The sequence below is a fragment of the Ovis aries genome, chromosome 19 (assembly GCF_016772045.2).
Source record: "Ovis aries strain OAR_USU_Benz2616 breed Rambouillet chromosome 19, ARS-UI_Ramb_v3.0, whole genome shotgun sequence".
NCBI lineage: Eukaryota > Metazoa > Chordata > Mammalia > Artiodactyla > Bovidae > Ovis > Ovis aries.
In genome coordinates this window covers 2,592,766-2,608,558 of record NC_056072.1, presented here as the reverse complement: position 1 = coordinate 2,608,558, position 15,793 = coordinate 2,592,766, and the positions used below count along the sequence as shown (strand labels likewise).

General features: G+C 42.9%; 1 long non-coding RNA gene across 2 annotated transcripts in view; it reads left to right on the top strand.

Moving 5' to 3' along the window:
* The window catches only part of LOC121817195 (uncharacterized), a 90,232-nt gene extending 76,019 nt beyond the window's left edge, over positions 1 to 14,213 (top strand). The window contains exons 3-5 of one of the 2 annotated variants that reach the window (XR_006056975.2): positions 9,699 to 9,860; positions 11,650 to 11,841; positions 12,558 to 14,213. This is a non-coding gene — a long non-coding RNA (uncharacterized LOC121817195). Of the gene's footprint in view, positions 1 to 9,698; positions 11,842 to 12,557 lie in introns of both variants that reach the window. The other variant, XR_009597333.1, reaches the window with a different exon arrangement.
* Positions 14,214 to 15,793: the final 1,580 nt, after the last annotated feature.

Here is a 15,793-nt window from a genome sequence, read left to right as displayed (position 1 = left end):
TTTTCCTCCTGCCCCCAATCCCTCCCAGTATCGGAGTCTTTTCCAATGAATCAACTCTTCACATGAGGTGGCCTAAGTACTGGAGTTTCAGTTTTAGCATCATTCCTTCCAAAGAACACCCAGGACCCATCTCCTTTAGAATAGGCTGGTTGGATTTTCTTGCAATCCAAGGGACTCTCAAGAGTCTTCTCCAACATCACAGTTCAAAAGCATCAATTCTTCAGCGCTCAGCATTCTTCACAGTCCAACTCTCACATCCATACATGACCACAGGAAAAACCATAGTCTTGACTAGATGGACCTTTGTTGGCAAAGTAATGTCTCTGCTTTTGAATATACTATCTAGGTTGGTCATAACTTTTCTTCCAAGGAGTAAGAGTCTTTTAATTTCATGGCTCCAATCACCATCTGCAGTGATTTTGGAGCCCCCCAAAATAAGGTCTGACACTGTTTCCACTGTTTCCCCATCTATTTCCCATGAAGTGATGGGACCAGATGCCATGATCTTCGTTCTCTGAATGTTGAGCTTTAAGCCAACTTTTTCGCTCTCCTCTTTCACTTTCATCAAGAGGCTTTTTAGTTGTTCTTCACTTTCTGCCATAAGGGTGGTGTCATCTGCATATCTGAGGTTATTGCTATTTCTCCTGGCAATCTGGATTCCAGCTTGTGCTTCTTCCAGCCCAGCGTTTCTCATGATGTACTATGCACAGAAGTTAAATAAGCAGGGTGACAATATACAGCCTTGATGTACTCCTTTTCCTATTTGGAACCAGTCTGTTGTTCCATGTCCAGTTCTAACTGTTGCTTCCTGACCTGCATATAGGTTTCTCATAAGGCAGGTCAGGTGGTCTGGTATTCCCATCTCTTTCAGAATTTTCCACAGTTTATTGTGATCCACACAGTCAAAGGCTTTGGCATAGTCAATAAAGCAGAAATAGATGTTTTTCTGGAACTCTCTTGCTTTTCCCATGATCCAGTGGATGTTGGCAATTTGATCTCTGGTTCCTCTGCCTTTTCTAAAACTTATGGTTACCAAAGAGGACAGGGAGGAGTGGAGGATAAATTAGGAATTTCAGATTAACGGATACACACTAGTATACATACAGTAGATAATCAATAAGGATTTACTGTAGAGCATAGGGACTATAGTCAGCATCTTGTAATAGCCTATATGGAAACTAATCTGAAATATATGTATGTACACACATAACGGAATCGCTATGTTGTATCCCTGAAACTAGCACAGTATTGTGAATTTATGTTTATAACTATACTCCAATTTTAAAAAGTTATATTGCTGAAAATCAAAACCAAAATACCTGAATCTGGTGACTTTTAACAGCAGAGGTATATTCCTTGCTCCTCCTTGTCATCACAGTTCAGCCAGGTTCTCTGCTTGTAACCTGGTTTGATACCCATCATTCCAAAAATTGCTGGGCTCACAGCAGAGGGCCTGGCGCTCTGGAGGCCTTGCACAGTAGTTTAATGGTCTAGCCTAGAAGTGACATGAGTTACTCTCACTCGTTGGTGACACCCCTGCCCAACCAGAGGAAGTCAAGCCATTGTGCAGAAGACTACAGATTGGAAGTGAAGTGAAGTGAAGTGAGGTTGCTCAGTCGTGTCTGACTTTTAGCGACCCCATGGACTGTAACCTACCAGGCTCCTCTGTCCATGGGATTTTCCAGGCAAGAATACTGGAGTGGGTTGCCATTTCCTTCTCCAGACAGATTGGAACTATTGGACAAATAGCAGCAAAGGTTACTGAGGTAGACAGAATAATGGCCTCGAAGATATAAGGTCCTAATACTTAGAACCTGTGAAAGTCACCTTATTGGAAAAGAACCTTTGCAGATGGGATTAAGCTGAGGATCCTGAGATAGATCCTAAATGACACAAAAAGTATTCAAATAAGATGGAGAAGTTGTGATATTGTAATTTATTATAGGAAATAATATTTTATCTTAATCCTGTTCCTGGCAGGGAGCTCCTAAAGCTCTGCGAATTTCCTGTGATGAGAGCCATCAAGGTGTCTTTTGTTGTGTTAATGAGTGACTTAATAAGCCTCTGGGCTCCTCCCCACAGACCTGACCGGTGTGTCTTCTATCTGTCTCTTTCTGAGCTCTATCTTTCCACAATAAATGGGTTATCCAGTAAGTACAATGTTTCTTTGAATTCTGTGAGCTGCTCTAGCAAGTTAATCAGACCCAAGGAGGGGGTTCATCAGAAGTGCTGGTGGCAACTTGGACTTTCAGTTAACAAGACTTTGGGGAAGGGGGAGAACAGCCATCCTGCAGGACTGGGCCCTCGACCTGTAGTATCTAACACGCCTTCCAGATAGCTGGTGTCAGAGTTGAGTTCAATTACAGGACCCCCTGGTAACAGAGAGGTGCTCAGCAGTGTGGAATAAAAACAGACATTGGAATCAGTGTGGAAATCTTAGAGATCGAGGGAGATTTGACACACAGAAGAGCAGGAGGCAATGTGACCTCCGAGGCAGAGTGGAGGGATGTTGCCGCAAGCCAAGGATCCTAGTGTTCACTGGGAGCAGTTCTCCCCTGAGCCTCCAGAGGGAGCAGTGCCCTGCTGGCACCTTGGTTTCTGCCCAGGGATACTGTTCTGGATTTCTGGCCTCCAGAACCTGAGGGAATAAATCCCTGTTGTTCTGCACCACCAGGTTTGCAGTAATCTCTTACAGCTGCCATGGGAAACAAATAGAATGAAAGTATGGGGTACTGTTAAGTGTGTTTAAGACTCACTTTGGGGCAGCTAAACCAGTCTCTTGAATAGTCCCATAATCATGACCACATTAAAAGCAAGCCGAGATGCTAAGCTGCTAAACATAGAGGCATCAGGAGAGACACATGGACTCAGGGACTCACGGGACTGAAAGAATCACAGTGGCATTCTGCAGCAGTTGGCACTGCACTGTCCTCAAGACCTTAGAAAATTCTCACTACAAGTTACAGTGTTAAGCTTGGAAACAACCGAAATTTTCAATGACAGATAAATGGATAAAGAAGATTTGGTACATATTGATATATACAATGGAATATTACTCAGCCATAAAAGGAACAAAACTGGGTCATTTGTAGAGATGTGGGTGGACCTAGAGTCTGCCATACAGAATGAAGTTAAGTCAGAAAGAGAAAAATGAATATATATTAACAAACATTTGTGGAATCTAGAAAAATGGCGCAGATGAGCCTGTTTATAGGACAGGACTCGAGATGCAAACCCAGAGAATGGACACGTGGATCTGAGCTGGGAGAGGGGGAAGTGGAGAGTGGGGCGAATTAGGAGCTTGAGATTGACATATATTCGCTGCCATATGTAAAATCGGTAGTGGGGAGCCGAAGGAGCTCAGCTTGGTGCTCTGTGATGATGACCTAGGGGGTGGGATTCAGCAGCGGGGGGAGGAAGGTCCAAGAAGGAGGGAATATATGTGTATATATATAGCTGATTCACTTTTTGTACAGGAGAAGCTAACATTGTAAAGCAATTGTGTGTTAGTCGCTCAGTCATGTCTGACTCTTTGTGACCCCGTGGACTGTAGCTGGTCAGGCTCCTCTGTCCATGGAATTCTCCAGGCAAGAATACTGGAGTGGGTTGCCATTCCCTTCTGCAGGAGATCTTCCTACCCAGGGACTGAAACTGGGTCTCCTGAATTGCAGGCAGATGCTTTATCTTCTAGGCCATTTATCTTTACAGGGAAGCCCTGTAAAGCAGTTATACTCCAGTAATTAAAAAAAACAGAAAGAAGTTTATCTGTGGATAACCTTTCAAAAAAAATACTGTGGTCCAGGGGAGTGCAGATGCACGCAGGAAACTGGCCCAAAACTGGCAAGAAGAGAACAGTAATAGATGGGTCTCTGGTCTGCGGTCTGGGAGAAAGTTGACTGACAACCAACATCTCTGGAGGGTCTGGGCACTTCTCAGGAGGTGGAAGGGAATCTAGTCGGCACCTGGATTGCTGAGATCAAACAGATGGAGACACAAACCACCATGACCTGGCATTTAAAGGAAATGTGTCAAGAAAACAAATTTTAAGATCACGGTCCTAACAAAGCTTGAAAAAGCATACAACACTATGATCTCATTATACTAACAGAGAGACCTAGGCTCACAGGGGTCAAAGTCTCCGTTTCTCTGTCTTTACAGTCAGGAAGGTAGACAAGACCATAGTAAGGCTCTGCTTGGTGGAGGGAACGGCTGGGAGCGGGTGAGCGGGGTGGCCAGTGACACAGTGTTTGCTGCATATTTGCTGAGTGCAGACAGCCATTCAATACATGCTTCTTTTTTTTTTAATCCAGGCTTCTAGGGTTTTGTTTTGTTTGCTTTGTTTTTTAAAGTCTTGTATTGCGTTGAATTTGTTCCAAAATTGTTTTGTTTCGGTTTTTTGGCTGCAAGGCATGTGGGATCTTGGTTGCCTGACCGGGGATTGAGCCACTGGGCCACCAGGGGAATCCCCAATACCTGCTTTCCTATACAACTTTAAGGTTGAGAATCACTGCCTTGTTGCTAAAATGTACTATTTATTGCTGAGGCTTTTGTTGCCTATTGTTTCTGCCTTCTGACAAACCTGCTTTGGGAATTGGCCAAGAAATGCTAGCTTGCTCCTGGGCCAAGCGAGGACATGTCACTTTCTCACCTGGAAAGAATCCCTCCAGAAAAGGCCATTTCTCCTTGTATTACCTACTGGTCTACCACCAACCTCTAGGCCAAAGTTGTGAATATATATTTTCTGTCAGCCTCCTGTGTGTCTGCTCCAGGACCAAGCCTGAGCCTGAAACTTTCTTTGTGCTGGGGAAACTTCCAGACTGGCCCCACACTCCCCACTCAGCTTCTCCGTGGGCAATAAAGCAGCAATTTCTGGCACCAATGTCCAAAGAGCAAATGAGAAGTGATGGTTTGCATGGAAAGTACTGTCTGGGAGACAAGAGAAAAAGGCAGCACTTGTGACAGAGCTGTTCACACTTTCCCTGCACAGCTGGGAGACATTAGCTGATCTCTCCAGACTGGTCTGCTTTCTGGCACCGGTGAGTTAAAACCCCCCAGAGCCCCCAAGGTAAGCTGGACTTCTATCATATGCATTTAGCAGCTAAATCAGCAAAAGTCATTTTCAAATATTCATGCAAAGCTGAATCTTTACCCAAGGTCAGAAGTTCAATAGAAGTTAGCACACACACGCGCACGCACACACACACAAAAAGGATTTGCGGGCAGGAGGCAAGAAAAGAAACAGAAAATATGGGTAGATTATCTCTGTTCAAAATCTGCTTTTTCTTGGAGGGGGTTTATACTCTGGAAAGCAGATAAAAAAAATAGTTCTGCAATAAATAGTGTGGAATATATAATGTGATAGAATGATCGATACAAATAACATTTCTATGTACATCAAATTCCACATCTGACACTATTGAGTGGATGAAAAGCAGGTTAAACATTTGAAATTTAGTGAATAACCCCCATTTTAGAATGTTTTGTTCACTATACTTATATTGAGCAGTCTGGTCTACCTCCATCAAAGGCTGTCAACTGATTTTATACAAAAGTAATATGAAAAATATGTTTAAAATAAAATCTATTTAGTAGCAAAATGTGGGGGGCTCAGTCGCTTCAGTCATGTCCTACTCTTTGTGACCCCAAGGACTGTAGCCCACCAGGCTCCTCTGTCCATGCGGATTCTCCAGGCAAGAATACTGGAGTGGGTTGCCATGTCCTCCTTCAGGGGATCTTCCTGACCCAGGGATTGAACCTGTGTCTCCTGAGTCTCTTGCATTGCAGGTGAATTCTTTACCCACTGAACCACCTGGGAAGCCCCAGTAGCAAAATATGCAGTCTGTATTGCTTTTGTTGACATATCTTAAATCAGATACCAGAAATGTTTTTTATGAACACCTTTAAGATCATGTGTTATTTGCATAGTGGAAGGGAAAAATACAAAACAGAGCCTCAGAATAGAAAAGGCTGGATTCCAACCCTACCTCATGATCAATTAACACTGAGCTTTTGACTGTGAAGCTCAGTGTCCTGCTTCCTTCACTATAATGGGAACTTAATTATGAAAAATTTTACTTTTTTCAATATCAAGTGATCTACTAACAGCTTTTGTTTCCATAGTCAGGTGCTATCTCTGTACTTTTTGTTTCAGTTCAGTTCAATTCAGTTGCTCAGTCGTGTCTGATTCTTTGCGACCCTATGGACTGCAGCATGCCAGGCTTCCCTGTCCATCACCAACTCCCGGAGCTTACTCAAACTCATGTCCATTGAGTCAGTGATGACATCCAGCTATCTCATCCTCTGTCATCCCCTTCTTCTCTGCCTTCAATCTTTCCCAGCATCAGGGTCTTTTCCAGTGAGTCAGTTCTTCACATCAGCTGGCCAAAGTATTGGAGTTTCAGCTTCAGCATCAGTCCTTCTAATGAATATTCAGGACTGATTTCCTTTGGGATGGACTGGTTGGATCTCCTTGCAGTCCAAGGGACTCTCAAGAGTTTTCTCCAACACCACAGTTCAAAACCATCAATTCTTCAGTGCTCAGCTTTCTTTATAGTCCAACTCTCACATCCATACATGACCACTGGAAAAACCATAGCTTTGACTAGATGGACCTTTATTGGCAAAGGTCCTTTTGTTTATACCCACCTTATTCCAGAAGAAATTCCAAGTTGCTCTATGGGAAGCTTATAGGATTTTGAGGTGGCCCTTGGATTTTAAGTGGTTTTCTCAATCTAAATGGCAACATAAGAATGGATATTGAAAGTGTCAGTTCTACCTTAAAATGGCTTGCAACAGGGTTGAATCTAGAAATTTTCACTTATAACTTGCACCTAAATAATTTTATCTTGCTCACTTAAAAATGATCTATGTATTCCCTTACGCACCAACATCGATAAAAATTTTAAAAAGACAAACATCTTTCCATATGTTAATGATATCTCTATGTTAACGATATAATTTTAATGTTACAATATAAGAATGGCCTCAAGGACTAATGAGGGCTTCCCAGGTGGCTCAGATGGTAAAGAGTCTGCCTGCAATGCAGGAGACCCATGTTTGATCCCTGGGTCAGGAAGATCCCCTGAAGAAGGGAATGGCAATCTACTCCAGGATTCTTGCCTGGAGAATCCCATGGATAGAGGAGCCTGGCAGGCTGCAGTCCATGGGTTGCAAAGAGTCAGGCACGACAGAGCAACTAACACAAACAAAGAGGAATGGCACCTGCTGGCAAATTGCTGATTTAAACAAAAAGAAAAAGAATTCTACTCAAAAAGACCATACTTTTGGTGTTTACTTAATAGATGTGTGGTTTCTCTCTTTTCTAGAGCCAGGGGCTCATGAGAGCAGAGCTAGAGAGACTGAGAGACAGATAGAAACAGCTCTGGCCTTGCCCACCCCTCAAAGAGGAGCATTTTCACTGGTGGTAGTTTTATTTATTGGACTTGTACATAAAATTCATTTAAAGATAAGGATTTCTTATTTCATTTTTATTTTATATTGGAGTAGAGTTGATTTACAATGTTGTATTAGTTTCAGGTATACAGCAAAGTAATTCAGTTCTACATACACATATATCTCTGCTTTCTCAAATTCTCTCTCCTTTTTTTTTTTTTTTTTTGCTTTACCACCCCATGTGGCATGTGGGATCCTAGTTCCCTCACCAGGGATCAGGAGTACTAAGTCTTAACCACTGGACCACCAGGGAAGTTTCTCAAATTCTTTTCCCATTTCTCTGTGTTTAATATTACAAAAGCTTTTCATTTTATTATATTATTTTTTATTGACATAGAGTTGATTTACAGTGTTGCGTCAATCTCAGTTGAACAGCAAAAGAGACTCAGTTTTACACGTATATACATTTGTTTTTCAAAATGTTCTTTCCCATTATGGTTTATCCCAGAAGATAGGATATAGCTACCAATGCTATAAAGAGGGCTTCCCAGGTGACTCAGTGGTAAAGAATCCTGACAAGCAAGAGACACGAGTTCGATCCCTGGGTTGAGAAGATCCCCTGGAGAAGGAAATGGCAACCCACTCCAATATTCTTGCCTGGGAAATCCCATGGACAAAGGAGCCTGGCAGGCTACAGTCTGCTGCTGCTGCTGCTGCTGAGTCACTTCAGTCGACTCCATAGACGGCAGCCCGCTAGGCTCCCCCGTCCCTGGGAATCTGCAGGCAAGAGCACTGGAGTGGGCTGCCATTTCCTTCTCCAATGCATGCAAGTGAAAAGTGAAAGTGAAGTCAGTCGTGTCCGACTTTTAGCGACCCCATGGATTACAGCTTACCAGGCTCCTCTGTCCATGGGATTTTCCAGGTAAGAGTACAGTCTATGAGGTGGCAAAGAGTTGGACGCGACTGAGTGACTAACAGCAGTAGCATCAGCAGCTGTACGGTGGGACCTTGTTCATCCATTCTAAATGCAATAGTTTGCATCTACCAACTGCAAATTCCCATCTTTCCCCATTCCTTGACAAAACAAAACAAAAAACAAGAACAAGCAAACAAAAAACCTGATTTAGTTGAAAAGAGGCAAACCAGGAGCAAGGAGGGCAAATGTGGACCGTATTTTTGGCCCATGATTAAATTTTTAAAACTGTGTTGCCAATATTTAAAGACAAGCCATTTTACACAAAAATCTGGATTTCTGGGTCTCTTGACAGTTGGGGAGAACTGAAAACACTGGGATCTCATTCCCATAGATAACCCAAGCTGGGTGCTGGCTGCCCCTTTAGAAAGTCAGAACCAGGTCGCCAGGTCACCAGGTCCCTGCACATCTGTGGCCAGAGTTGAGGTGTTCTGTAAGGAGAGCACTCTGAGAGTACAGAGGAAGAAGCAACAGAGGGTTAGTCCGGATAGCACCCAGCTCACTACATTCTGGCATGTCATTCTGCAGAGGCACGCCTACTCCAACTCCAGCTTTGTGGCTTAGACAAATTGAGCTTGAAGGAGCAGAACTCAGCAGCTTTCACCAGGCCATGGTGCAGCTTCAGACAGATGGCGGTTCAGCTGCCTGATCTCCTTGGTAGCATTTTTTGAAGAGAGGCTGGTGCTGCTACTGCTAAGTCTCTTCAGTCGTGTCTGACTCTGTGCGACCCTATAGACGGCAGCCCACCAGGCTCCCCTGTCCCTGGGATTCTCCAGGCAAGAACACTGGAGTGGGTTGCCATTTCCTTCTCCAATGCATGAAAGTGAAAAGTGAAAAGTGAAAGTGAAAAGTGAAAGTGAAGTAGTTCAGTTGTGTCTGACTCTTCGCAACCCCATGCACTGCAACCTACCAGGCTCCTCTGTCCATGGGATTTTCCAGGCAAGAGTACTGGAATGGGGTACCATTGCCTTCTCCAGCTAGCGGGATTAACTTCAGGTAGAACCAGAATGGCATCAGTTTCCTATCACGTACCTAAGGATGGTTGATTCAGCTCTGATTTTATTTGGAGCTTCCCTGGTGGCTCAGCGGTAAAGAAAAAATTCACTTTCAGTGCAGGAGCTGCAGGAGACATGTGTTCGATCCCTGGCTTGGAAAGATCCCCTGGAGAAGGAAATGGCAAACCACTCTAGTATTCTTGCCTGGAGAATGCCATGGACAGAGGAGCCTGGTGGGCTACAGTCTATAGGGTCGCAGGGTCAGAAATGACTGAAGCAACTTAGCACGCACTGCTTTTATCCAACAGCCCAGCATCTTTCTCCTCTCCACCTTACAGTGATCTCAGAATCACAACTGAGATGAGTCACTTCAGGAGGGTTGTGTAAAGAAGAGCTTTTCAAACCTATTTGTATCGTGACCTGCAGTATGGACTGTGTTGGGCCCTGTATACACACAAACTCATACGCACACAAGTTTTGTGTTCTGGCACTTGCCCTTGGTAAGTACAAATATCCCATTTTCTATTCAAATCTAGTGTTTCATTTTAAAAGTGCTGCTTTTCATCTACTACACTGATTTTACAGCTCCTACTAGGTCATGATCTGAAGTTTGGAAAACACGATTTAAGAGACATGTTTATTTATCTCCTAGGTGTTTACAGTTCTCTCTCTACACTACTGGTCTTAAGAAAGTAAGGTCTATCTGTTATTATCTTAGGTCCTTTTAGATGTGCTATAATTATGTGAATTATGTGAAACAATTATGTTTCATTTGGCTTTTATTTTTAGGGATTCAAAGGAAATCTGATATATTAGGGTTCTCCAGAGAAACAGAACCATGAGAATATCTGTTGATATATGAGGAGATTTATTGGGCTTCTCTGGTGGCTCAGATGGTAAAGAATCTCCCTGCAATGTGGGAGATTATAGGTTTGATCCCTGGGTCAGGAAAATCTGCTGGAGAAGGCAATGGCTACCCACTCCAGTTTTCTTGCCTGGAGAATTCCACAGACAGGAGTCTGGGGGTCGCACTACAGTCCACTGGGTCGCAAAGAGTCGGACATGACTGAGCAACCAACACTTTCCTTTTCAAGAAGAGATTTATTATAGGAATTGGCTCCGTGATTAGGGAGGCTGAGAAGTCTCATGCTATGCCATCTGCAAGCTGGAGACCAGGAATGCTGAGGTGTAGCTCATTCTCAGTCCAAAGTCCTGAAGAGACAGATGGCAGAAGTCCCATCTGAGTCTGAAGGCCTGTGGACCAGGATCGCTGCTGGGGGCAGAAGACAGTGGACGCTCAGCTCAGACTGACAGTGAACTCGCCCTCCCTCCGCCTCTTGTTCTCCGGCCCTCGGTAGACTGCCTGACGTCCACCTGCACCAAGGAGGTAAAGAATCTGGTTCAGACCAGCCACCAACTCAAATGCTAGTCTCATTCACAAACACCGTCACAGACACACCTGGAAGGGATGCTGAACCATCTAGCGGGGAATCCCTTAGCCCAGTAAAATGAGCACACAAAATTGACAACCACTTTTGGGCTAATTTGGTTTTCTTTTAACATAAAAGATTTCCATGCAATCAAAGACAAACTGTGAAACTGATTGCACTCAGGTAAGTGGGGATTCCATCTCTTTCATTTTCACCTTGTGTCTTCCTTCCCTTTATACATAACTGTTTATTTTTATTTTGGTTTATTGTTCCATTTAAAAGATCACACATACTTTTATATAGCTTATCTTTTAGAAAGGTAGCGTAGTATAAACACTATTCTAAAGAGGATTGTGCTTAGAAGGCTATAGGAGAAAGTCCTCCAGGTCTTAAGTTGCAACTCTTATAAAAATAGTTACTTTTATCATTAAAATTCAGTACATTTGGTATAAAATCATAACTGTTAGGCTAGAACTCTGGTAACCTGAAGAGAAGCACTTCTTTCGGTTAATTATATTTTCAGCATGTGTTATATGCCAGGTACCATTTTATGAACCTCATGATGTCGTCACTAGCTATCTATTTTATGTGCACATGTGCTAAGTCACTTCAGTTTTATCCGACTCTTTGTGACTCTGTCGACTGTAGCCCGCCAGGCTCCTCTGTCCCTGGGGTTCTTCAGGCAAGAATACCTGAGTGGGTTGCCATGCCCTGCTCCAGGGGATCTTCCTGATCCAGGGATCAAACCCATGTCTCCTGCATTGCAGGTGGATTCTTCACCGATGAGCCACCAGGGAGGCCCCTGTCTATTTTATGCATCGTGTCAATAGTGTGTCTATGTCAATCCCAATTCATTCAGCACAGGCCGCTCTACTCAGCGCTCTGCGGTGACCTAAATGGAAAGGAAATCCAAAAAAGAGGATGTATATGGAAACAAAGTGAATGTCTGATTCCCTTTGCTGTACACAGAAACTAACAAAATATTGTAAAGCAACTATACTCCAATAAAAATTAATTAAAAACATAATAATCCTCATGACTACCCTATGAGGTAAGTGTCATTATAAACTTCATTTTGGAAATGGGGAAACTAAGGCAAGATGGGTTAAGAAACTTGCATTCTGAAATCCCAACTACTGAACAGCAGAGCTGGGCTCTGCGCTAACATCCTCAGCTCAGAGTCAGGCACTTAGCTGGCCCGTCCTCCAAGGCCAAGCCTTTATCTGTGTCCTCTTGTTCCCTGTTGTCAGCAGCTTTGAGGTCAACAAGCTGAACATTAGTTTTAGTTCTCATCATTTAGGATTTTCTTGTAGGATCATTTCTCTAAATGAATTTTTAAGTTGAGAGGTAAGCATATTTTAAATTCAGTATTTTGTAATTTTTTAAAAGTTATCTTTAGCTCAAGAAAGTGAGAAAGAATCCTTTTGAGTATACTGACAATGTGTCCCCATGAAGTTTTTTAAAATTCAACATACAGTAAAAAGTATCAAATTTAATTATATGGTTCAGTGTTTTGACAAACATATACAAATGTGTGAACCCATGTAACCACAACCATAATCAAGAACTAGAACATCTCCAGCAACCCCAGGAGTTTCCTTGTGCCCACTTGCCCATCCTGCAAGTTTTGAGAACTGATTCCTTTTACTTGAAGTGCTCTGTTTAGAGAGAGAGAGAAACTCTTTGGAAACAGGCCATCTCATTCCCGAATGAACTATCTCCAGGCAGAAATTAATTTTTGTACCTGTCTGTCTTCTTTTCTGCTAGAACCCATGTCAGAAAGTGTGGACTTGAAGCTGTCGCTATTGGAACTGCTTTCACTGTGGGAGCTGAAGGCACGCATCTACTGGGCTCTTGACACAAAGCCTAAATGTCTCATGTTTCGCAGCCACTCTCACCACAAGCCCTGACTTTTTGCCTGTGTATATTTGACTTTCATTTTGATATAGAAACACTTAAATAGCTATAATGCCTGTTTCCCTGTGGGAGTGTTGTATGTCTGTCCAAAAGGTGGGAAATTTCAGTTGTTGAGTGATCAGGAAATGTCACTTTTAATCCAAGTATAAAAATAAATCCTATAGACTTGACCAACTAAACTAGTGTGTAATTATGGAATATTATAACTTTAAATGGTCATCTATGTACAAGAAAACTAAAAGCCAAAATTAAATGAAATGGCAGGCACAAGGTCCTGCTATTTTAAGGAATAGTTGGGATACTGCTGGGGATATATCCAGGAGGAAAACTGTAATTCAGAAAGATACATGCATCCCAAATGTTCATTGCAGCACTGCTTACAATGGAAGCAAGCTAGGTATCCATCAACAGATGGATGGATAAAGAAGATGTGAGACACGTACTCCTCAGCAATCAAAAAGAGTGAAATAACGCCATTTGCAGCAACGTGGATGGACCTGGAGATGATCACACCAAGTGAAGTTAGAAAGACAAATGTTGTATGATATCAATCATATGTGGAATCTAATTTTGAAAATGATATAAATGCACTTATTTACAAAACAGAAACAGGTTTCAAAAATAAACTTATGGTTATGAAAAGGGAAATATCAGGGGAAGGGAAAAATTAGGAGCTTGGGAGTAACATACACACACTGCTATTTATAAAATAATTAACAAGGACCTACTGTATAGCTCAGGGAATTCTACTCAATATTCTATAATGACCTATATGGGTCAAGAATCTAAAAAGGAATGGATCTGTGCATATGTATTAATATAATGAATTATTTTGCTGTATGCCCCAAACTAACACAACATGATAAATTAACTATACTTCAGTCAAATAACAGGAAAAAAGAGAAGTTGAGGTAGAATCGTTTCTAATGGGGTAAACTGCCCCCTCCTCTCACGCCCCAGCCGGCCAGCCCCATCTCGCGTTCTTTTCATCGGTATTAGTGCTGCCCTTCCATACTGGCACTCCTCGGGTATGACAGTGCCCAGACAAAAATGACAAGTACTGTACTCACCACACTATGAGGAATTTCTCCTGGCCCTCATTCTGCACTGTCACTCAGATGTCGCTTACAAATCAGCCCTGTTGCACCCATCGTCCCACTGATTTGGTATAGCACGCATCTGCTCAGGGCTTCCCTTGTGGCTCACCTGGTAAAGAGTCCGCTAGCAATGCGGGAGACCTGGGTTACAACATGTGTCGGGACTGTGGAAAACATGATGGACACGTCTCTGCAAAGGTGGACTCTTGCTGCCGATTGCCACAGAATGGTTCCACCTAGTTACCAGTCGGAAAGAAGCTACTGCATGCTTTCTGGAACATTCCCTTGTGACCACGGGGGAGTCCCACAGAACAGTCTGAACTCTGTAACCTTGAAAACTAGTGACTTTTCAATTGAAAAACAAGGCATGTCTTTTTGAAAATAATAATCAAATATTAAATAAACACAATGAAAATTGTCCCCAATATTTTAAGATTGACTCTCACTCTTAATATTTTGATGTATACTTCCCCAAACTTAAAATTTCAAGTATTTACTAGTTTAGTTTTCATAGCACAATCAATACATGAGCCACATTTTTTCCTATCAGACATAGTACGGTATATTGATCAATGGCACAGACCTGGCAAGATTACCTGGTTACCATCTAGGATCTGCCAATTACTAGTTGTGTGACTGTGAGTAAATTAATCTTCCTGTGCTTCAGCTTCCTCATCTGAAACATAGTGATAATTTCAGTGCTTGATTCCTAGGGTTGTGGCCAGAAGGAGACAAATGAATATATGTAAAGTATTTAGTAGCAAATGATATATTATCATTGCAATATCATCATAACTGAATTTATTTCTAGGGCAGGAATAGAGACACAGACATGGAGAATGAATCTGTGGACATGGGCCGGGGCCGGGGGGGTGGGGTGAACTGAGAGAGTAGCACTGACATATATACCCTACCCTGTGTGAAATAGCTAGCTGGCGGAAAACTGCTGCGTAGCTCAGTTCACTCCTCTGTGATGACCTAGAAGGGTGGAATGGGAGGGGTGGGAGGGAGGCCAAGAAGAGAGGGGACATATGTGTATTTATGGCTGATTGTTGTATGGCAGAAAGCAATGCAACATTGTAAAGCAATTATCCTTCAATTAGAAAATTTGTAAGGAACCAATATCATCATGACTATAAAACCCATTAGCCAACGTGGATTCGCTGAACATCCCCCTGCTCACCATCTCCCCAGCTCCAACCCCCTCTGCAGGGATGACCCAGATTAGACTCACAGCAAAGAACCCAACCTTCCCAGTGCTGTGATCTCTAAGGATAAATTTATGAGTGAGTTCTGGCTCGCACTAGAGATAAGAGGATTAAGAGAAGGAAACATTTTGAGCATCTTAAGGATGCTTGTGGATGGAGTGAAAGTAGAGAGGGGCAGGAATTGTTGGGTCGAAGTGAAATGGTTTCTCAAATGGAGAAAGTGACTGACTGTAAAACTGCCCTGTTTCTTCCGCAGCTTTCGGTTGGAAAAAGCAAATGATCTCAGGGCTGCTCTGGTCAGTCTTGACTGTTGCTGCCAAGGCTGGGTACCATGCTCTTTATACACTTCTACAATGATAAGTCAAAGTTTGTACCTTTACTTGCATAATTAGGGACAGTAAAGTCAGACTGTCCTCTCTTCCATTTCAGAGACTTTTGTCCTCTGAGACTCAACCTCAAGCATCTTCTTCCTTGTTTCTCGCTTCGTGTTATAGGATTTGTCATCCTCCCTGACTGTGGGTTAGTTTCCTCCCCGTGGCTGGAGACATCACTTCTTGACAGTTCACAGTTTCTCACCTTGGGCTTCTCATCATGCTTGGAGAAAGAAGATCTCTTTTTACTTAGTTCAAATTCTGGGCAAGGTGGGTCTGCATTGGGTCAGGTGCTATGCCCCTGAAATCACCAGCTAAGGATGCTGGGGCTGGTGGGAGAGCATGTCCCCCAACAGGGGTTGGAGCCCTGGGACGGTGCTCTCTCAGTGATGGTGGGGGCTGAGTGCCTC